The sequence below is a fragment of the Cyprinodon tularosa genome, unplaced genomic scaffold, assembly GCF_016077235.1.
Source record: "Cyprinodon tularosa strain WSP-4 unplaced genomic scaffold, ASM1607723v1 ctg38, whole genome shotgun sequence".
Classification (NCBI taxonomy): Eukaryota; Metazoa; Chordata; class Actinopteri; order Cyprinodontiformes; family Cyprinodontidae; genus Cyprinodon; species Cyprinodon tularosa.
In genome coordinates, this window is record NW_024039096.1 from 3,531,458 (window position 1) to 3,554,962 (window position 23,505).

The 23,505-nt window shown below is 35.7% G+C and overlaps 1 protein-coding gene and 1 long non-coding RNA gene across 2 annotated transcripts in view; one reads left to right on the forward strand and one right to left on the reverse strand.

The window, feature by feature from the left end:
• Window positions 1–16,124, reverse strand: part of cdc42ep4b (CDC42 effector protein (Rho GTPase binding) 4b) — a 36,316-nt gene extending 20,192 nt beyond the window's left edge. Inside the window, exon 1 of the mRNA XM_038296881.1 lies at window positions 15,912–16,124. The gene's annotated coding sequence lies outside the window, so the exon portion shown is untranslated. The remainder of the gene's footprint in view (window positions 1–15,911) is intronic.
• Window positions 15,759–23,505, forward strand: part of LOC119791045 — a 47,923-nt gene continuing 40,176 nt past the window's right edge. Inside the window, exon 1 of the long non-coding RNA XR_005281801.1 lies at window positions 15,759–15,874. This is a non-coding gene — a long non-coding RNA (uncharacterized LOC119791045). The remainder of the gene's footprint in view (window positions 15,875–23,505) is intronic.

Genomic DNA, 23,505 nt, shown 5'->3' on the forward strand with positions numbered 1-23,505 from the left:
TCCCTACCAAATTCAGTAAATCATGCCACTGCACACCAACAGAATGTCTTTCACAGCTTCCCACAAAAAAATATATCCAACCCGAGTTACAACTACAGAGGAGCGATTGTGCTAAACTCTGTCTGCACAGGAAAGTACTTGTGTAATCATCAAAATCCTACTCAGTCAAGGACAAAAAGGCCGACTGTACTGGTACCAGGAGCCAAGATCGGAGGCAAGTGTTAAAATAAATCATCCACTAGCTGCTGGACAATAGAACAAAGCTAAAATTTATAAATACGTTGGTTTTTATGAAAGAGAAACATTACAAAAAGCATGTTTGGGGCAAGTTGCTTTTTTCTGAACTGCAGCTTGTAGATTTAATTTAGCAGCAACAATGCTCTGCTGTTTCCCTACAGAGAGCAAGTCACTTAGAATGAGACCTTCTAGAGATAAAATATGACCCAACAGATAAGTGATGACAAGTATGCAAAAGAGGCGCACACACAGCAAGTTTGGTAAAGATCTGCAGGAGGCCTTTCAGTGTGACTGGATGATAAGTGATTGTAGTTCACACTGGGTCAACCTTTCAACGGCTTCTAGCCTTTTTATCAGCAGCCTCCCCACTGAAGTTTAAACACACAGCCCAAGCTATAAAAGACCTGGAGCAGAAAGGCCTGACTAACATAATGAGTTAATAAACCCCCTATGGTGTTAACTTTAATGACACAGACAGCTAGCGACTAAAACCCGCACTGACAACAAAGAGGCTCTGGGTCAATTTGTTCCTTCATCAATTCTTATCCCTGTTTTGTTCCCTTGTTTCCTCTCCTTCCACTTTGTACCAGTAAATAAACCACTTTACGCCGACCTCCTAAAACCATTGTGTTGCATCTCTATTGTCACAGTCAAGTACTTTACAACATACAGACAATTTATCCCAGAATATTAAAATCACCTCAACCTTAAAATTAAAGACTGTTTAATTTTATTAATTGCATTGTTGTCAGATACTAAAGTTTTTCAGTTTCCTTACTTATGATAGTAAATGCTGAATATTTCTGTTACAAGTGGTGCCATCCAGTCGTTAAACTGACTGCTTTGAAATCCAGATAGGAAACTAAAAAGGTATCTTATTTATTTTTGGTTTGTAAAGAACGCCAATAAACTCAAACTTGCATTTTAATCTAAATTATTGCCAATTTAAGCTCTGCTTGTTCTACTAGTAGCTGTATTTCCTTCGCAAATGGAGCCAGCAGTTGTTGACATTTTGCTACTGATGAAAATGATGAATAATATCAATCTTTCAGCTCCTTATATCAATAAAAACAAAATGTTTCTCTCAAACATTGGGAGAAAATGCGCTACTTCTGCATCGTCGCTATGGTAGATGGCGCTATGGGGCCTTTTTGTTCTGCGGTACAGCGCCATTTCTGCAGTCACATTGGCAGATGTAAACTAACTCAATCCCAAAAAACAAGATTACCAAAATAAAATAATTGAATGATCAATATCTTCCTATTAACACGTACAGCACTTGGTTTTTGTATCTAGTTTTAATTATTATATTAACTGGTTAGAATATCACAATATATTGGGCGGTTGCAATATCGTAATAATATTGTATCGTACCAGAACATCCAACGTACTAACCCCTAACCTCAACCGACAGTTAAAAACTTTGACCCCCCACCCCCACAGTTAAGATAACCTAATTATCAAGTTGGTATGGCAACCACAGCACATACCACAGGATTTTAATTACAGTTTATCACATTTAACCCAAAAATCAAAAAGCAAATCATGATTAAACTACAATAAGTAAGTAAAGTAAATAAAAATAAAAAGTAAGTTAAACTATATTTCATCATAGTTGGTCAGAGCAGGTAAGAAAAGTTCCCAAACCAGGTTTGATATGATGGATGGTTAGTTTGAAACTTATCAAAGTTGCTGTGGATTTAGACTCTTTCTTGGGCAAATATTGAGTTTAATCTGCCTGTATTGAGTTTTTTGACACAAACATCAAACTCTTTGACTAATGGGCCGATGATCAGGGTCATCGTAAGGACACTCTGCTTTCCCTTAAGAGCCACACTGATGGTGGCAAGCTACATTGTAGCCACAGCTGCCCTGGGGCTCACTGACAGAAGCAAGGCTGCCGTACACTGGCACCACCGGGCCCTCTGACCACCATCAGTAGAAAATGCGGATAAAATGTCTTGCCCAAGGGCACAAAGACACTGAAATCTCGAGCCGGGGCTCTACCCAACAACCCTCCGGTTGCAGGGCAAACTCCTTCATCCAATGCCACCGTCGCCCCAATTTTATCAATTTCATTAATTATGATCAATATCATCTTCTAAATGTTAAGGTTTACTAATATCAATAAAGTTTTGTGCAGTCCCTAACAGTTTCCAACAGGGAACATATAAAATTTACAAATATGGCCGTTTAAAAAATTAATACTAGTGTTGAAACAATTAAACGGATGAATCGTGATTAATCGATTATCCAAACAATTGTCAATTATTTTAGTTATCGATTAATCGTTATGGAGACTGTAGATGACAGAGTGAGCCAATTACGGCAGAAATTATACCAAAATTATGAAAAAAAAAAAAGAAAAAAAAAAAGTAAATATAAACATATTGCACTTCAGATTAAAATAAACATTTCATCTGCCAACCTGTTTAATTCAGAGCTTCTGAAGTTGAAAAGATTTAATTTCTGGTTTAATTTCATAAAAAAAATCTTCTTTAAGGAACCTTTGGCTGTCCGATTAATAATCGAAAAAAAATAATCTACAGATTGATTGATTTGGAAAATAATCGTTAGTTGCAGCCCTAAATAATACTATAGTTTAATTGTACCCAACACAGAGAGTCTGAACAACATCTCTAACCTCCTGTTATTCTGAAAGGCAATTTATCAGTATAATTGCAACCTTGCTTTATCTATTTACATCCCATGCAGTCCCGCGGACACGCATGCTGTGAGCTAGCATGTGTTTAAGTTGTTCTGCACGTCAATCTCAATGAATATTCCTCCAAACATTTTAAGAGAAATCATATCTCAGAGGCTCTGCTCAGCGGGGAAATGGTTGATCACTGTAATAATTTAACGAGCAACAAATGAATGCCGCAGTTAAGTTCATTAAAAACCAAAATAAGCTCCACAAGTAGCAATTTAACCAATTCATTTTAAAAAATGATTTTTTTTCCCCCCCACTTTCTTTAGTTTAACTAGTTTTATACATGATGTTTTACATCAAACAAGTCTTGACCTAAAACATCGACTAAATAATGACTAAATATGTTGGGTCCTTTTGAAGGAAAGGCAAACTGACCTATAAACTAAAATTTTATTTTAAAATAATGCATATTATCAGAATGATAAGACTATCCTAGGAAATCAATTTACAGTTTCTTACTAATGTGGGAAACCAAATGTACCTACATTACTGAGGAGGTTTTTTAAGGAAAGCTTTTTTTAAATCTTTAATTCTGTTCAAACTTAGAGCAAATATATTCCTCATTATGCAGCTGGGATTTTATTGTAATTGCACAGTTGCTGAACATCCACCTCCGGTTATTAGCTTTGAAATAAAAATAATACGCACTACAACCATTAAAACAATAACCTCAAAGATATTTACAAGAGAAAGAAAGTGAGTTAATTTGGGAATTTTCATTTATAAAAGTTTTCAAAGTTAAATATTTTACCAATTCCTCCCCATAACGAATTACACCCACTCCTTTCCAAGCCGTCTGTACTGTTTCATTATTCACTTTAATTATTTCTGACTCACAAGTTTTAATCAGCGGCAGACCTGGATTGCATGAAATCTATTTAGCTGAGAGCGCTCACTAAGGAGCCGAGTAGAATGTGACTTGGTTTCACCAAAACATTGTTTGATAGGCCATATGTCGCCCCGAACCCATTATACATCAATGAGTGATATTAGTAGCCTTGCAGATGTGCAAGATAATAATATCATGCAGTCATGCAAACCCCAAATTCTCATGAAAGCCTTTTGTTCAGCAGTAGCACCAAAATAAACCAGATGGTCCTTTATTCTTAAATCCTGAGGCATTGGCACCTTTCATTTCTATGCATAAAACAAAAATTTGTTCTGCACAGCAGATAAAATTTGTTGTTTGCTTCTCTTTTATTTCCAATCCTAAAGGGAGAAAATCTAGCTGCTTTAAATCACTTTAATGTCCTTACATCAACCAATCCCAATGGTTAAAAAGAAAAAAAAAAAGAAAAAAGAAAATCTGCATTTTGTTTTTTAGTTTTAAAGAGTTTCTTAGAATATTAAGTATGGACGAGGTTTACAAATGACAGGAAGACTGTCTACAGACAGTGCTTAGCGGTGCATCTAGAGGCAGAATTACAATATTACTTCTTTAAGGTTCATACAACATGTTTGCGATGAGGTTAAAAAAATAACTGCATTTCATAGAAAGTTACTTTAAAATAAAAAAGACAACTATGAAAGAGATCAGACATGGTTGGTTTGATGGACAACAGCATTCAGAGTCCAGATTGAGTCCAATTTACAAATTTTTACTAATGTGAGAAACCCAGATGTGTCCCACCCCCCAGCAAACCATTACAAACAATGCTAAAATCAGTGTTAGCAACTTAGCATTTTTGACGACATATTTAGTGACTTTTCAGACGCCTCTATTTCTTTCATTTCTAAAAAGCTCCTGGCACCAAATCTAGCGACTTTTTTCTGCTACTGGAGACTTTGGAGACAACATCTAAAAGCAGCGAACTCTGCTCTCCAGAGCGAGTAGATTGGTAACCCCGCCTCCTGCTCTCCTCTATCTTGTCTGCTGTCATGATTCATGCAGCTATTATTTCATCCAAATGAAAAATGGAGAACAAATAAGCAGATCGTGGCTTGTCTACAGTGAAAAGAAGGACTGGGTTATTTACTTTGGCCTTTTTGGAAACACAGGAAGGAGCAATCAGCTAAGTGAGCTTAGTGCTTGGAAAAAATCTTTCATTCCTTTAGAGACAGCATGAAAAGTCAGCTGAGTACAAAAAATAGAGAGGAAAACAAGAAGAAAAGGGACAAGAAGAGAGGGACACAACCTAGAACAGATAATGGATGTCTATTCTATTAACATTTCTCTATCTGTAGAATGGGTCTGTTTTATGTGTTGTCTTCTCAGTTCAGAGGGGTCCCCTGCCTTTACTAAATCCGCCCATGCAGACACAGGGGATCATTAGAAATTTTTGATTAATCTCGACTTAATTTTCCTTTAAAAAATTAACAAAACAGACATTGAGTAGTTCTAGCCAGCAGATAGCTAACTCAGGTTCATAATCTACTCTTTGAACGACTGGGTCACAGAATGGATGTTTTTCTCCTTTCTTTCTGTTTTTTTTAAACTAGATTTTGATTTCTTGGGGCGATGCAATCTTCAACCGCAGACGTTTTTTTTCCCCCACACTGCTACTTATTTACATGTTTTCCTTATTTTTTTTATTCGTTGTCACTATAAAATGACTTGCATGTGGCACTGAGACTTGGTACTAGCAAACTGCTTCCTGTTCACCAATGCAGAACCCTGAGGACCAAACCATGGCTTGCTATTTTACGGGCTGGGTTGGTCGATATATATTAATTTTTGTTTTGTCATTTACTGGGCTGTTCAGTGGCCCGGGGTCTTTCTGCATTGTTTGCATGTTCTCCCTGAGCATACGTGGGTTCTCTCCGGGTACTCCGGTTCATTTCCTTCTCTAAATTCTCCTTATGTGTGTGTGTGAATGGTTGTTTTTGTCCTGTTTCTCTCTGTGTTGCTCTGTGATGGACTGGTGACCTGTCCAGGGTGGAACCCGCCTCTCACCCATTGACTGCTGGAGATAGGCACCAGCACCCCTCACAATCCCACTCGGGACAAGCGTGTCAGAAAATGGATGGATGGATGGATGGATGTACTGCTGAAAACTCATTGAAAACATGAAGATCATGTATTTTACTTCTTATTATATTCGAAATATATAATGGAACATGTCATCTGGGCCCCCTTAGTCATGGGCCCTTGGGATCTTCCTAACCACCCCCCCATGCAAAGTTACAAGAACAGCAAAAACCCTTAAAAACATAAAAAAATAAATAAGTTTCAGTCAGAAAGTAAAAATTAAGAGATCCACAGTTGGTTCATAAATACAAAACAACCTTCTTTAGTGGTCATCTTATAACCGTGTTAACTGAACCAACAATAGTAAAGTGCAGGCAGGACTCTGGACAATAACGATAATAAAAGAGTCTAATAGGGTTGTTTTACACACTCAAGGTTCCTTTATACTTAATTACTATTTCAGTGGATAAAAACAGTTTCTCACAAAGGCTTGAACATTCAGCTAGAAACCTTGTGATGATTACTTTAATTAAAGTAGAATAAAATGTGTAACCTTGATGATTACCCATTCAGTCTAACTAAGGAAAGAGAGCCCAGTGCAGCTGCGAGTGACTTTAGATAAACAGGAGGATGAAAAAGGAACCTGGAAAGGCTGAATAATGTCATTACTATGTAATGTTTGGATAAAGATGCCACTTTTTATCTGGACATGAGTTTATTATGCTGGCAGAATAAACTTTAACAGGTCATTTGTGTGTTTCCTGGATGCTGTTATCTTTTCCAGTTGCCTTTTGTATCTATGCTTCTTTTTCTATGTCTGCTTCTGTCTCCTTGAACCCCAGTCGGCCTCAGCAGATGGCCACTCACACTGAGCCTGGTTCTGCTGGAGGTTTCTTCCTGTTAAAAGGGAGTTTTTTCTCTCCACTGTCGCTACAAACATGCTTACTGTGAGGGATTGCCTTCGACGCAATGAGTTGATGCAATCAGCTGGTTTTCCTTAGATATAAAACTTGGAATCAATCTGACTGGATGATCTGATGAACTGCTAAGTGCCTTGAGATGACATGTGTTGAGAATTGGTGCTATAGAAATAAACGGAATTTAATTTAATTTGAAATGTTGATAATAGAGAAGTTTAAACTTTTTCAAGTCTCAGGTTAAACAAATAAAGCAAATATTTCCAAACTCACTTCTATTTCTGACATTCAGGACTTCATCCTAAAAGTTTTGACTATAAAAAAAAAAAAGGAAGTCTTGAATCTATTCGCCTCCTTTTCTGCATCCATGTGGAGGCCGCACAGTAAATCAGCTCATCAGGAAACCTGGCTGCAAAGTGACAAAGACTTTAATCAAACTAGTACATATTTTTTCTTAAGCAGAACATTTTCCCAAAAATCTCTTTTCTAAACTGAAACTAATTTTCACTGAAGAATTATTTGGGGTTTTATTAGTTAGCTGAACCTAATCAGTTTTTCCCCAAACAACAGGGCCTAGTCTACCCCATTAGCTCACTCTGGTTGCATAAAGGGGCTTTTAATGAAATAATGGCGCCCTGTTTGCTCATTATATTTAATTTTTGAGTTTTACGATTTTAGTTTTTGTTACATTTGTAGGTAAATCTAAGAATTTCCTGTATTTACTAGGGGTGTAAATAATAATCATTTTGTATCGATGCATCGATCCAACAGCTGACGATCCGATGCATCGATACGTCCGCAAGAGAATCGATTCATGTTTTTTTTTTCTCCGATCTATTTTTATCCATTTGCTCCTGGGCGTAATTCTTCCTCCCGTGCTGCGGTGGCGCTAAACCTATTTTGCCCTCCTACCTCACCTCCTGGTTATACTCCTGCAGCAGTGTGTTGCAGTGAGCTTGACACAGACATTTTTGATTTATGCTCAATATTGAAGCGTGGTCTGTGCTACACACTGTGGGTCTAGATACGGCTGTTTAGTTTAGTCAGACGACGGAGGGACATGAGGGCCCAAAAGAGCGGAGATCCAGGTGGAAAAAGGGTCCCAGCGTTCTCGCGCACCTCGCTCTTTTAGCTGGTCAAACTTCACGAGATGTTTTTCGCAATTTTGGTCATAAAAACAAAACAAGCCAGCCTCCTGTCTGCGGCACTGTCTGCGGTCAGCTACAATTAGGGAGAGGAGCAGCGGAGCGTCTGTGGGGGGGGCGGGGACATCTGGAGCCGAGGTATTGAATTGCACCTATTGAGCTGATTTCGCGCCGTATTTTTGCAGTATTTTTTGATTCAACTTTTCTACTTCTGTTGTTTCTAAAAAAAAAAAAAAAAAAAAAAAAAGCATTAAGATATTACAGCTTTCATTGATTTAATTGAGAATTGAAACATTGTCTAGCCGTGTTAAAAAATAAATAAATAAATTTATCGAATTGAATCGTATTGTGGTGTATTCTTGAGTAACAAAAATAATCGAATCGTTGGGTCATGAAATCGATACTGAATCGAATCGCCATGATGGATGTGATTTACACCCCTAATATTTACCATGACAAGATCACATGACCGGAGTAAAGATATTATATATGTACTGAATAGGTGAACAAGGAAGTTCAGTAGTAGCCATTAAAAACTTCCCCTCTTTCCTTGGCTGAGTCCTTGGGTGCTCCCCTACAATTCCTTTTTAATCTTTGTACTAAAATATTCTTTCTGTCTTGATTTGTGGACATTAAGATCTAAAGAGAAGCGACATCTCCTGGTCAGACCCTGTAATTCAGTGAAAGGGTGGAGTCAGAGTAAAAAGGTATGCAAGAGGGGGTCATTCCAGTGGCTGGAGGGGATTTCGCCATTCGACCATTTTGAATGGCTGCTGCTGTAGATATAGGCAGATATGTCGCCTATTAGCCAGATATTAGCAGATTTATCAGCAGCTATGCCTTGAGATCATGTTAAGCGCATGCATTACCACTCCCTCCATTATTGTTTTCTATGAATTGTTAAAAAAAAACAATGTTGCTTTTTTGCTGAAATTAGGACTTCCGTAACATTTGTTATCATTACATTTTTATCATGTAAATTGAGGAGAAAGCAATATAACATTTTACATGACTGGGCAGCTTTACAGTCATTTTACAGGCCTCTTCATTCCAACATTTAACAACAACTTTTATTTCCAGCGAACTGAACAGTCGGAATTGCTCGGCAGACATGGAATGCTGCGGAATGTTTAAAGTCCATCAACAGCCACGACTCTGAATGTTGTTCAAAGGTTATCAAACATTTGGCTTCTGCCTCTACGGTGACAGTTTAATGACAGATGGAGAAACACTCCCCGGCCATCCCAGTGAATAAACGAGAACAAATCAACAACCTAAAAAATGGAAACTGTCTCCAAGTACAACAAAAAGGAAAAGGAAAGGCCAAACCCTTTAAACACGCCCAAATGCGCATACATGAATGTGAACGTGACACCAAAACAATAAACAGGCACACAGGTTCACACATACAGGCAAGATGAGACTAAAAGGCGACACCCTCTACTTATAGTGATTCACATTCATTACATGCAGAGCAACAAAGGCCTTTGATCTTTATCAATAAAGGTATTGTGATTTCACCTCATTCCTTTCCCAGAACAGGACTGCTGACCTAAAAATGTCCGCCGAAGGCTCAGGAGGAAGACGCAGGGCCTTTGCTCACATGATTATTAAACAGTAATCCAATGCAGTGACTGTTCCCATCTACTGAAGAACTGCTCTGGTAGGAATTTGTCATCCTCCTTTGTCTTTGAGGAAATGACCGCTGAGCTTTATTTCTACACAATGCCACTAAACAAGGAGGGTCTAATGGGAATAAGGCTGCGGTTTGTTCCTGGGCTCAAGATCAAACCTTATTTCACTGTTTCTGCATCTAGAACAGGGGTCTGGAACCTTTCATAGTTCGACCAAGTAAAAGTTGTTTAGAGCCGCAAAATATAACATGACTTTTACTAGAAGACCTTTTTTTTTAATCTTATATAGGAAATTAGTTGTTGCCATCTCAAACAATCAACAATTCATATATTTTTCATGTTAAAACTTATAATTTACAAGCTAATTAGGGATGCACGATATTGGGATTTTGGCCGATATCCGATATGCCGATATTTTAAAACTCATGTAGCCGATAACCGATATCGATAATGATGTTAAAGCTGGACAAAAATAAGTAGTCATTGAAAATAGCAGTTTTGTTATCCATTTCTGACACTTTGAAAAATAATAAACTCAAATATATTTTCATATGCTGATATCAAATTGATTTTTAAAAACGCGGTATCGATCTATTTTACTTTCAAAATCTCGTGAAATTTCATCGTTCTGTTACAAACTCTCGTGATATTTTGCAAATTCTTGTGAGATTTTGTTAGTAAAATAGTTGATACCGCGTCAATATATCAACAAATAAAAATATGGCAAAATTTTGTGAATTTTCGGGGGATTTCGTAGCATAACGATGACATATAGCAATATTTCATTAGTAAAAGAGATTGATATGGTGTTTTTAAATTGCAATATATCAGCATATGAAGATATTGTGATATTTTAATGTATCAATATTTTTTCCCCCGCTTTAGAAGTTTTTAAGTCTGTAAAAATGAAGTTTTTGAGGAAGTTTTTGAGGAAGAAGAAGAAGTAGTATTTTTTTGATCAAATATCGGGTTAAATATCGGTGGGGTGGCCGATGTCCGATATTCAGTTTTAAGGCTGATACCGATAGGGGGCCGATTATATCGTGCATCCCTAATAAATACACTTAATTTAAGACATTTTTGCTCATTTCTAGATTTTTGCAGTGCATGCCAAATATTACACTGGAAATAAGTAAAAATTCCTTAAATTAAGTGTATTTACCCTTAATTTGAGTAAGTGAATGAGGTATTTTGACAATGGAATGAGTATTCTTACTCTTAAAATAAGATATTTAGATAATATGCACTTGAAATAAGACAATGCAATTTTGATTTCTTATTTTAAGCGTAAATTATCTTGTTCCATTGGCAAAATGTCTCTTTTACCTCCTCAATCCAAGAACAAATGCACTTATTTTAAGAAAAAAAATGACTTATCTAGATTTGTTTCCAGTGCTGGAAACCTACTTTGTATAAATCTATCAACCTTACAATAAATAAACGTTATAGAAATCAATATCAGTGCTCAAAAACGATATTTCATGTGAGCAGCAGTAGGAATAAACACTGCTTGTTTTTTGGCAAATATCGTTAGCATTAAAACCTCCCATTGAGCTTCATTTCCCAGACAGCAACACCTCAGAGTGGATGACAAACCGAAGTTACAGTCAGAGAGTCTGAACGCTGTCTGTTTCCAGCCACCTCAGCTCTGCGCCCTGCTAATATAAAACTGCAGTGACCTCAGCGCAGCAACGTCAGAGCTGGGAAGGGGGCCAACTTGCTCACAGCAGCAACATCCATCGGAGCCCATTTAAACAGCATTGACTGCAAAAAAGAAGCCAGTCAGAGATGACACAGCCCCCACTCCCCTCCTCTCCTCTGACACAACAGATGTTATTGGAGAGACGTCTGCCTAGCAGCAGAAAAAGGGGCCGTAATGCAAGGAGCTAAAAGGCCTGGAGTGTTTGCAGGGAAGCGGAGAACAGAGCTGCCATTTCTGAGTAATAAATGACTCTAGAAACGACGTTAACACTTAGCGAGCGACCTCAGAGCTGTTGTTAAGGCGTGGTTAAATATTTGTATGCAAGAGGAAGTCAGAGGTCAGTAGCTGTGCAAAGATCAGGCCAATTTAAAGCCACTTGGTTTATATGTCATGTCCATGGAGAAAGTTGTTCAAGAATAGAGCGGTAAGGAGAGGGTAATATTGACAGAGTGGAGTTCAGTACAGAAAGGGTACTTTAAGTTTGTTCACTGAAAAGATGACTAAAAAACAAAATGAACAAGAACATAAACAGAAATAAACCCATCAATGATCCAGCTGATTAAAAGAGGTCGTTTTTAGAGCGCATTGCTGTCTAACTATGATCCCTCTAAGGAGTATTAATGTTACATAACTCTCAGCGAAGGAAAACCGATGCTCAAAGAATCCATCTGTCCCATTTATGGTTATATCATATCCTGTCCCGGAGCTGGAAATAGTTTTTTAGGGCACATATTTCAGACTCTGTGGCCCAGTTCTGATTATTTATTAAAAAAACAAAGTAAGTTATTAGTTATTTGGAACAGATACTGATCTAGATGTTTGTGGGTTCATGCTTCAAATAAAGATTGGAAAAATCTATATCTAACCTACTTAATTATTGGTTTAATCTGAGTTATTGGTTGAATCAGACCGTTAATGACTGGATTTGTTGAGTCGTGGTTTAATGCATTAGGATTAATCGTGATTGATCATAACCGTCAATTAAGTAATCAATCAATCATGACTGAAGTATAGAGACTCTAAAACATGCCTCTAGCTGAGAGCAACCCACTTAGAGCAGTAACTAGACCTAAATTGTAAAATATATATATAATCATTTTGCATTTAAGATTAAAAACATTTTTTATTCCATCACTATGACCTGTTCAGTACTCCTAAAGTTGAAATGTTTAAGTTTCATCTGGTTTAATTCCGTCAAAATCGATTGATTTTAAAAAATAATCACATTTTAAAGTATGATGTAGGAGCAAATTAACTGCCTAAATTTTACAAGATACTTGTTTCAGGTGGTTTTTGAATTTTTCCATGAATGTCGGGCTTTTCACCAAGAGATTTTATGAGCGTAACCTAATTTACTGTAATTTCAGCGTAGCGGAAATGCTCTGGCAAGAACACTGAATGTTTCAAACATCGCCTGGTTCATTTGATCTAATGGAGAAAAAAAGAAAAAAAAATCACGTCCATTCATATTTTTTTTTTCTGCATTAAAGTCTGCTTGAAAAATCGCGATAAAATGGGATGGAAACACGATTAGTGGGAGGCAATATTTCAGTTTCATGATATTTTCAAAAACAACATTCTGTAATCCTTTCATTTAAAACAGAAAATAAAAATTCTATTCTACTAATAAAAGTTAAAGTTTTATCTCTTAACTTTATCATTTTGATTATATGTTGTTAGCAAAAAAAAAAAAAAAACTTGCTACAAATTAAACTCCAATAGAAGTTTTCAAATGTTTAGTGTGAAGAACATATTTTATCCTTTTGCTCTCGAAATATTAACATTAAGTGTTAGGGATGGAACGGTTTATGAAAACCGTCCGAACCGCTCGGTTCGACTGTCGAGGTTCGGTTCGCGTGTGTTGCGTTCGGTTCATGCGCAGCTCCTTTTTCTCATAGGCGAAGCGTGTACACTCCAGAGCAGAAGGTGGCGGTACTGCGACCAAAGCCAACCACCAGTAGTAAACAAGAAGAAGAAGAAGCGAAGCAGCGCACTTTGTATTCAGAGTGACCTCCGATGACGGCGGAAAGAAAGTTGTGGATAAAAACAGTGTGCAAGCATTGTGCAACACGTTTTGTTTATGCTAACAGCAAAACGACCAACATGTCAGGCTAAAAATATACCGAACCAAACCGAAAACCGTGACCACGAAACCGTGAACCGAACCGAACTGTGGATTTTGTGAACCGTTCCACCCCAATTAGGTATAAGAGCCTTTTACCAGTGGAGCTCTGTGTGAACATAGCTAGCCTGGAGCGGGCTGCTTATCCTCCTGCAGCAGTATGTCGCAGATATTTTTAAATTTATGCGCAATTTTGAAGCGTGGTGTGCGCTATGTAATTCCACGCCACAACGCAAGAAGGACAATTAGGAAGTAGCTGTGGATCTAGATACGGCCAAGGCGGTGAGGAAGGGGGAAAAAATTAAAAGGGGCAAGATTGTGCGACAATGGAAGGGCATGAGGACCAAAAAAAGCGAGGATCCAGGTGGAAAAAGGGTCCCAGCGTTCTTGCGCGCCTCGCTCTTCTAGCTGGTCCATCTTCACGAGTCGTTTTCCACAATGGCGGACATACAAACAAAACAAGCCGGTAAGGTACCGGATCTACTCGTGTCCTGCTTTATGCCAGTGACGTTACGCTATACGATTTGCTGAATGTTGCTACATGATGTAAAACTTATCGGTTGCCCAGACAACGATAATAACATCACGCAGCGTCCGTTAGCGTACCTAATGACCAATCAAGTTTTACCTGATCGATAAGAAAACTGAAAAAAAATTGTTTATGGTGAACAAAGTAACTGTTAGACCATGATATAAAGGGGGAGACTTTGTTAGCGCTGTGGCTAGCTGTGCTCAGTAGCTAACACATTTTAGCTCGGTCAGTTAGCCATATTAAGCTACACTACTTTTAACATGTATCAACAACAACCGCTCGTTTTGTACAAGTAGAATAACAGTTGTTTTCTTCATCTAAAATCTCTACAAAATGTTTCCTTCCCTGCACTCAGATCTTAATAAAAAGAATCAAAATAAACTGAAACTTTTTGTGTCACCTCGTTAAATGGCAGAACGGCAGTACTTTAGTTCAAGACTGATGATTGTTTTCTACTCTCGGCTACTTTAGATCACCAATGAAATGTAAAATAATAGCAAATGTAGGTAATAATATGTTGAAACTACAAAAGAGATTTGATCCTTAAGAAACGGGTGCAACAGAGTTTGTCCGAGTGGAGTTGCCATATATGATGTCATAAGAAGGAGCAGGGCCCCGAGCAGATGTGGTTACCAAACAGGAAATACGCATAGTGTAGAGCGGATGTAGATTTGACCAATCAGAGGCCTCCTGTCTGCAGGTCACTAACATTTTTGGAGAGGTGCAGCAGAGTGTCTGCGGAAGGGGCGGGGTCTCATTTGCGTTCACTGCGACACACAAGCAGACGACCTGTTTCTGAGTATAAATCAGCCTTTACAGACACATTAGCTTTAGGTCATTAAACGTAAATACCAAACAACATTCACTTCAGGGTTTGGTGGTTGTCTTTTGGTTTTCATGCCTTATTGAAAGCATTTTGAAGTAATTATTTAATAAGAAAGTTTAAAATAAACAATTTACTGGACTTTGTTTCAAGTTTGAAGACGTTTCGCTTCCCATCCAGGAAGCTTTCTCAATTCAAAATGTCAGAAATAGCGTTGAGTTCCAGGCTTTATACTTTATATCCTACTCTAAAAAGCCTCAAACTCCACGCGATTTTTATGACATTTTGAATTGAAAAAGCTTCCTGAATGGGAAGAGAAACATATTTAAACTTGGAAACAAATTCCAGTGGATTGATTTTTAACTTTTTTTGGAATGACTATGACCTGGATGACTGAGAATCTGCATCAGCATTATTGAGCAAAGGCAGGAAAATAAAGGGAGAATATCATAAATAAAGACATGATTTGTTGTTTCACATAAGGAAATAATCCCATTTAATTATTCAATTGGTTTTATAGTTATAACCAGATTTAAATAATAATAATGTAAACAATAAATAGATAAATATCTGTTTCAAGGCAGAAAAAAACTTAAATTGAGCTTTGGGTTCTAGAGATGGCCCGGTACCATGCTGAAAAAATAATACAACCGTTTTTGGTTATTTACATAATCATATTTAGTTATTTTAACACAATTGTTTCATGTTAGCAGGGTAGGACATAAAACAATTGTGTTAAAGTGACTTTTAAATGTTTATTTTTTTACCAACTTGGATTATTTGTAATGATCTAAAAGTTATTTGGCTTCTATTTTTGATGGAGTTAAGGTGAAGCTAATGAACATGTCTACCTAACCTAACTAAGATTGAACTTTGATGGAGGACAGAAGGAGGAGTGATTGTTGCTCCTCCATCTGGGACCATCCTGATCCTGATCCTGATCAGAGATCCAGGCAGCAGCTGATTGTCTGCAGGGAATATTTGAGATTCAAATGAGATGCAGATCTCATTCTCACCCTGCTGGACTTTACTTCCACCAACCTTCCTAACTTCACGGAAAAGCTTCAGAAAGCTGCTCCAAACCCACAGAGGGACATGAAACCAACAACAGACTGTCCTGAAACAAAGCAACATCATGCAGGTTAGTGCGCAGTCAGCCCAACATGAGGGAAAGTTACCTTTTCCCTTCAGCTTCCAGGCGGGTAGAAAGTTCCAGGCTTTATCCAGGTTCACTTTCCGGGAAAACGAAGGAAAAGTTCGAAGAAGAACCGATCAAAGATCTGCTTTAGTTTCCTAAAAGGGGAAGTAGGTGACTCCTGTCACGGTTATAGTCCTGTTTGCTCCAACGGCCGTTTACTCCGCATCTGCGCTGCCTGGGAGGCGCACAAGGCCAGCTACCTCCCCCCTCCTCCTCCCCCCTCCTCCCAGAGCGCCTCCCCCCCACAGAGATTTAAAGGTACAGAGACCATTTTATCCCAAACAGTCAGAAGACTAACTTCAACTTGGTTTCTCTTCTAGGGCAGGCTAGAGGTGTTTTTTTCTTCTATTACGAGAATAAAGTCGTAAAATTACGAGAATATAGTTATAAAATTATGGGAATTAAGTTGTAAAATTATGAGAATAAGTTATAAAATTATGAGAATTAAGTTGTAAAATTATGAGAATAAAGTCGTAAAATTAAGAGAATAAAGTTGGAAAATGATGAGAATAAAGTTGTGAAATTAAGAGAATAAAGTTGTAAAATTATCAGAATAAAGTCGTAAAATTAAGAGAATAAAGTTGTAAAATGATGAGAATAAAGTTGTAAAATTAAGAGAATAAAGTCGTAAAATTAAGAGAATAAAGTTGGAAAATGATGAGAATAAAGTTGTGAAATTAAGAGAATAAAGTTGTAAAATTATCAGAATAAAGTCGTAAAATTAAGAGAATAAAGTTGTAAAATGATGAGAATAAAGTTGTAAAATTAAGAGAATAAAGTCGTAAAATTAAGAGAATAAAGTTATAAAATTATGAGAATTAAGTTGAAAATTATCAGAATAAAGTCGTAAAATTAAGAGAATAAAGTTGTAAAATGATGAGAATAAAGTAGAAAAATTATGAGAATAAAGTTGTAAAATTAAGAGAATAAAGTAGAAAAATTATGAGAATTAAGTTGTAAAATTAAGAGAATAAAGTTGTAACATTACCGTACGAAAAGAAAGTTGTAAAATGATGAGAATAAAGTAGAAAAATTATATGAATAAAGTTGTAAAATGATGAGAATAAAGTAGAAAAAATAAGAGAATAAAGTTATAAAATTATGAGAATTAAGTTGTAAAATTATCAGAATAAAGTCGTAAAATTAAGAGAATAAAGTTGTAAAATGATGAGAATAAAGTAGAAAAATTATGAGAATAAAGTTGTAAAATTAAGAGAATAAAGTAGAAACATTATGAGAAAAAAGTTGTAAAATTATGAGAATTAAGTTGTAAAATTAAGAGAATAAAGTTGTAACATTACCATACAAAAAGAAAGTTGTAAAATGATGAGAATGAAGTAGAAAAATTAAGAGAATAAAGTTATAAAATTATGAGAAATAAGTTGTAAAATTAAGAGAATAAAGTTGTAACATTACCGTACGAAAAGAAAGTTGTAAAATGATGAGAATAAAGTAGAAAAATTAAGAGAATAAAGTTATAAAATTTTGAGAATTAAGTTGTAAAATTATGAGAATAAAGTCGTAAAATGATGAGAACAAAGTCGTAAAATTATGAGAATAAAGTAGAAAAATTATCAGAATAAAGTCGTAAAATTAAGAGAATAAAGTTATAAAATGATGAGAATAAAGTCGTAAAATTATGAGAATTAAGTTGTAAAATTATGAGAATAAAGTCGTAAAATTATGAGAATAAAGTTGTAAAATTAAGAGAATAAAGTTGGAAAATGATCAGAATAAAGTCGTAAAATTATGAGAATAAAGTCGTAAAATTACGAGAATAAAGTTATAAAATTATGAGAATTAAGTTGTAAAATTATGAGAATAAGTTATAAAATTATGAGAATTAAGTTGTAAAATTATGAGAATAAAGTCATAAAATTAAGAGAATAAAGTTGGAAAATGATGAGAATAAAGTTGTGAAATTAAGAGAATAAAGTTGTAAAATTATCAGAATAAAGTCGTAAAATTAAGAGAATAAAGTTGTAAAATGATGAGAATAAAGTTGTAAAATTAAGAGAATAAAGTCGTAAAATTAAGAGAATAAAGTTATAAAATTATGAGAATTAAGTTGTAAAATTATCAGAATAAAGTCGTAAAATTAAGAGAATAAAGTTGTAAAATTATGAGAATAAAGTAGAAAAATTATGAGAATAAAGTTGTAAAATTAAGAGAATAAAGTAGAAAATCTTTGAGAATAAAGTTGTAAAATTATGAGAATTAAGTTGTAAAATTAATAGAATAAAGTTGTAACATTACCGTACGAAAAGAAAGTTGTAAAATGGTGAGAATAAAGTAGAAAAATTAAGAGAATAAAGTTATAAAATTATGAGAATTAAGTTGTAAAATTAAGAGAATAAAGTTGTAACATTACCGTACGAAAAGAAAGTTGTAAAATGATGAGAATAAAATAGAAAAATTATGAGAATAAAGTTGTAAAATGATGTGAATAAAGTAGAAAAATTAAGAGAATAAAGTTATAAAATTATGAGAATTAAGTTGTAAAATTATCAGAATAAAGTCGTAAAATTAAGAGAATAAAGTTGTAAAATGATGAGAATAAAGTAGAAAAATTATGAGAATAAAGTTGTAAAATTATGAGAATTAAGTTGTAAAATTATGAGAATAAAGTCGTAAAATGATGAGAACAAAGTCGTAAAATTATGAGAATAAAGTAGAAAAATTATCAGAATAAAGTCGTAAAATTAAGAGAATAAAGTTATAAAATGATGAGAATAAAGTCGTAAAATTATGAGAATTAAGTTGTAAAATTATGAGAATAAAGTCGTAAAATTATGAGAATAAAGTCGTAAAATTAAGAGAATAAAGTTATAAAATTATGAGAATTAAGTTGTAAAATTATCAGAATAAAGTCTTAAAATTAAGAGAATAAAGTTGTAAAATGATGAGAATAAATTAGAAAAATTATGAGAATAAAGTTGTAAAATTAAGAGAATAAAGTAGAAAAATTATGAGAATTAAGTTGTAAAATTAAGAGAATAAAGTTGTAACATTACCGTACGAAAAGAAAGTTGTAAAATGATGAGAATAAAGTAGAAAAATTATGAGAATTAAGTTGTAAAATTATGAGAATTAAGTTGTAAAATGAGAATAAAGTCCTAAAATTACGAGAAACAAGATGTATTTTATGACAACTCTTTGCTCGTTTGTCGTTTTGTGGATTTATGTTTTGGATTTTTGCTTCTGTTAAACTTTTGCTTAATGAAATATTGCAAGAAACCAGCTTCAGCTTCTGTGTCTGCATTTGGATCCTGTCAAACCTCCGCCCCCACTTGACAGACGATACTGTCAGTGTATATTATCATAACCTATTCAATATTATTACACCGCAAAGAAATGATTTTAAAATGTTAAAACTGTATTTCCTTTAATTTTAACAGGTTGATAAGATGATCTGTCAAAGTTAATGAGTCTTTCCTCCAAACCTGAAAAACAAAGTCCAGTGGATTGTTGTTTTTTGGAATTTCTTTAAAGGCTACTTTTTATTTTTACTTTAGTAAAAATATTATGATGTAGTGTAACATTTACTTAGGTAAAATATTTGGGTAATCTACCCACCTTTGCTTATATTTAAATTTTGCAGGGTATGGTTTCAGTGCAGGGGCAGTAACAGGGGCCAAGACCAGTTCTACGGGGACACAGGCCCCTTTCTTTCCGTTTCTAGAACCACCCATGCTAAAAACAAAGACAGGCTTTTAATTTAAAACCAGAAATATCACTACTATGTGTAGCACAGAAAAATCAAAGTTAATCTGGTCGGATGAAGGTTTTTTGGACCCATGTTTGGTTTCCCAGTGGAGTTTAAAAATATTTCCAGAAGTACAGTAAAAGGAATAGAAAAATAAAAGCTAGGTTGTTGTTTTCAGCTAAAAGAAGCCACAGCAGCACATGACATAGAAGCTGCTAATCCCTACTTTCAAAATAATCTGTGCTAAAAAGCACTAGTATTGCTCAACATTTTACACCATGGTTAAATACGGTGGTGGCAGCATCACGCTGTGGGGAGGTGTTTTTGCAAAAGGGGCAAAGAAGTTTGGTTAAACCTGATGGAAATATGTATGGAGATCAGATTTGGTGGGACAGTAAAAAGGCTTTAAAGGGAATCCATTTGTTTTCAAGGGACTGTAAAATTAAACTGTATTAAAAATCCCAAATTATCTGTTGCACTAAGAAGGAGAGAAATAATCTCTGCTATTTTTGAGATGTAATGTTTTTTTTTGTTGTTTTTTTTATCTCAAGGCTATCATAATTATTACAAATCCGTGTATCATTCGTTCTTTCTATTTTCAATTGTCAATCAAAAAACAAAAAATAAAAAATTGACTGGTTATTTTGTTTTTTGTTTTTTATGGTTAAACCAAAAACGAAAAAAGGATTTGTTTTTCATATATCAATTCTAAGCTCAGATCAAGAATACGAAATGGAAAAACGCAGAATTTGATTTTAATATTTAATCGGTACAGTTTACGTGACCCGGAAATAGCTCTTTGCGAGGCAGTGGGGTGATGAAGTGGCTACCATGGCGACGCTAGAACGCTGTTTGTTGTTGCTAGTTAAAAGTACAGTGCACAGAAAAGTTTCAAGAAAAAAGTTATACCTGGAAAATCCTGCTGATTTTCTCCGTTGTCATGTCCTCCTCCTTAAGAGTCACACGCTTGGATCCTCGACCGTAACTGTCCATGGCTGATAGGTCCGACTGCCTTATCTGGTGCAGCTTGATCGAACGTGGTGGGGGTAAGCATAGATATCCATAATAAAGCCTTTATTATGGATATCTATGGGGGTAAGCCAATTGTTTTTTTTAGCTAAAGCTCCACCAAACTTCCGGGTCATGTAAACTGTACCGATTAAATATTAAAATCAAATTCTGCGTTGCTGTCCGTTTTTCCATTTCGTATTCTAGATCTGAGCTTAGAATTGATATATGAAAAACAAATCCTTTTTTCGTTTTTGGTTTAACCATAAAAAACAAAAAACAAAATAACCAGTCAATTTTTTATTTTTTGTTTTTTGATTGACAATTGAAAATAGAAAGAACGAATGATACACGGATTATTACATATAGTGTGTAAAAAAACACAAAGACTCTTTTAAACCAGCATGAGCTGAAGCGTTTAAAGCAACCATCTGGTCATCAGGTGTGAACCTTAACCCAACTCATTACGTCTCTGTTCCCCAACCATCTATCAAACAAAGATTTTTCCCACATGTAAATGTATCATTATAGGTCTTATAAATGATGAGCCAATTAGTGGGGCAACATTTTATGGGGATTTACTGTGTCTTTGAGAACAGTGCTGTGTTTCCAGACCGGAACAAAACTTTGATGGTGTCGCTGCAGGAAGCAGGCTTTTTTATTTTTTACTATTCTTTATTGCTTCCTTAGTGTTTTCTCGTTCCAACTGCTTTGCACATAGCATGGCAATGCTACACTAAGACATTTTATATTCGGGGATTTTGTTTTGTTTTTAATGAAAACCTGTCAGATGGGGTCAGAACAAGACAAAAAAAAAAGAAAAAGGTAAGCATTTCTATATTTTCACAGTTTTAAGTTGCCTTAAATCCCTGATATACCTTCTTTTTTTCGTAGAAACTATATTCCAGTGAATGTGAACAGTGAAAGAGAGGCTTCTCTCCATCACCCTGCAGAGAGGTGTTGGCTGCGCTGCAACACCTTTGTTTCTACACTGCAAAAAATTTTAATCTTAATAAGTAATTCTTTCTTAAAATAAGTGCATTTTTTCTTGAATTGAGGAGGTAAGTGAGACACTTTGCCAATGGAACAAGATCATTTACATTTAAAGTAAGAAAAAACAATTGCATTGTCTTATTACAAGTGAATTTTATCTAACTGTCTTATTTTAAGAGTAAAAATACTCATTCAATTGGCAAATCCTATTACTTACCTACTTAAATTAAGGGTAAATACACTTAATTAAAGAAATCTTTACTTATTTCTAGATCATTTTTGCAGTGTAGATGTTGGAGATCGGCCTGTTTTTCAGTGTAGTCCTGTTTCTCTGTGACTAACTGGATGTGCTCTCTTCATCCTCTGACATGGGAGCTGGCTCGGAGCTTGTCTGCCTGGCTGTGTGTTTCCTGGACGGGGCCGCCTGTGGAGCTGGTTGACAGTTGCCTTTTGTATCTATGCTTCTTTTTCTATGTCTGCTTCTGTCTCCTTGAACCCCAGTTGGCCTCAGCAGATGGCCGCTCACACTGAGCCTGGTTCTGTTGGTGGTTTCTTCCTGTTAAAAGGGAGTTTTTTCTCTCCACTGTCGCTACAAGCATGCTTAGTGTGAGGGATTGTCTTCGACTCAACGAATCGATGCAGTCAACTGGTTTTCCTTAGATAGAAAACTTTGTATCAATTTGACCGGATGATCTGGTGAACTGGAAAGTGCCTTAAAATGACATGTATTGTCAATTGGTGCTATAGAAATAAACCAAAAGTTGGAAACAATTATGCCATCATGCAGATTTAGTCCGAAACCAATTTAAACTGCTAACAGTACGTTAGAAAGGCAAAGGGAGGGACTTATTACACTAATTAGTATCCTTTATCCGAATACATGTATATCTTTTTTAAATCCCCAAACCACCATAAGTGAAAAGGACAAATGAGGCAATTAAATGGTTCTTAAAGTTCATCGGTGTTATTTATTCCCTGGGCTAGAAGAAACACCACCAGTGCCTTTTTCCTCTTTTTGTCTCCCATGTTTTTTTCTAAAGGGGGTAGAAACAGAGAAAAATGAATAATTTCTGCAAGTGGAACCTCCCGTGTACAATTCTACAGTCAGAGAGAAATTTCCCATGTGTTTTGAAAAAAAGGGGATTAGTGTTCTGGAAGCTCTCATTCCAATTCCCTGTTCCATCCTATCCCGTCTAATCTCCTCTCTTCTCATGCCTGTGTGTTTAGCGGGTTAGCCGTGGATCAAGTGACTGAATGTGATCCAATTAGCATCTAGCAGCATCTGACGCTCTGCCTGTGTCTTTGATTTACATGTGCATGTTGAGCCTTCCCATAATATAAGATGTTTAAGACATTCTTTCTACCTCATAAAAGGAGGGATGGTGTCTAACTTGCTTTCAGAAGGGTTAGAATCCCAAATAAAGGAAGTTTTAAAGAACTGAGGAGTTAGGAGCACAGAACAAGTCAAGAGGGACAATTGTAACTAGATAAAAGGATTTTACATCATCTGTAAAATCCTTTTTAATGCTGCCTTGAGTAAAAGTAAATGCTCAGGTTGCATTTGATCAACTAGTCAGCTATAAATAGATCAAATGCATGCACAGACAAGACACCTCATCATGTCTCATACTCGTTCAGATTTTATTGGCATTTCCGTACTTGATTGATCGAAATACAGGACATTTTTACCCCAGCTGTTCTGCTTAGTCATTGTTTTTTGGAATCCCTTTTCTGCACCAACAGCTGCAAGTTAGGGGCGTACTACTGTACTATTTCGCAAAAGTCTAAGATTCCTGCAAGTCTGGAAAAAAAAAACCCTAAAGATGTAACTGGATGTAGATATCTGGACTCCATCCGAGGAATTCTG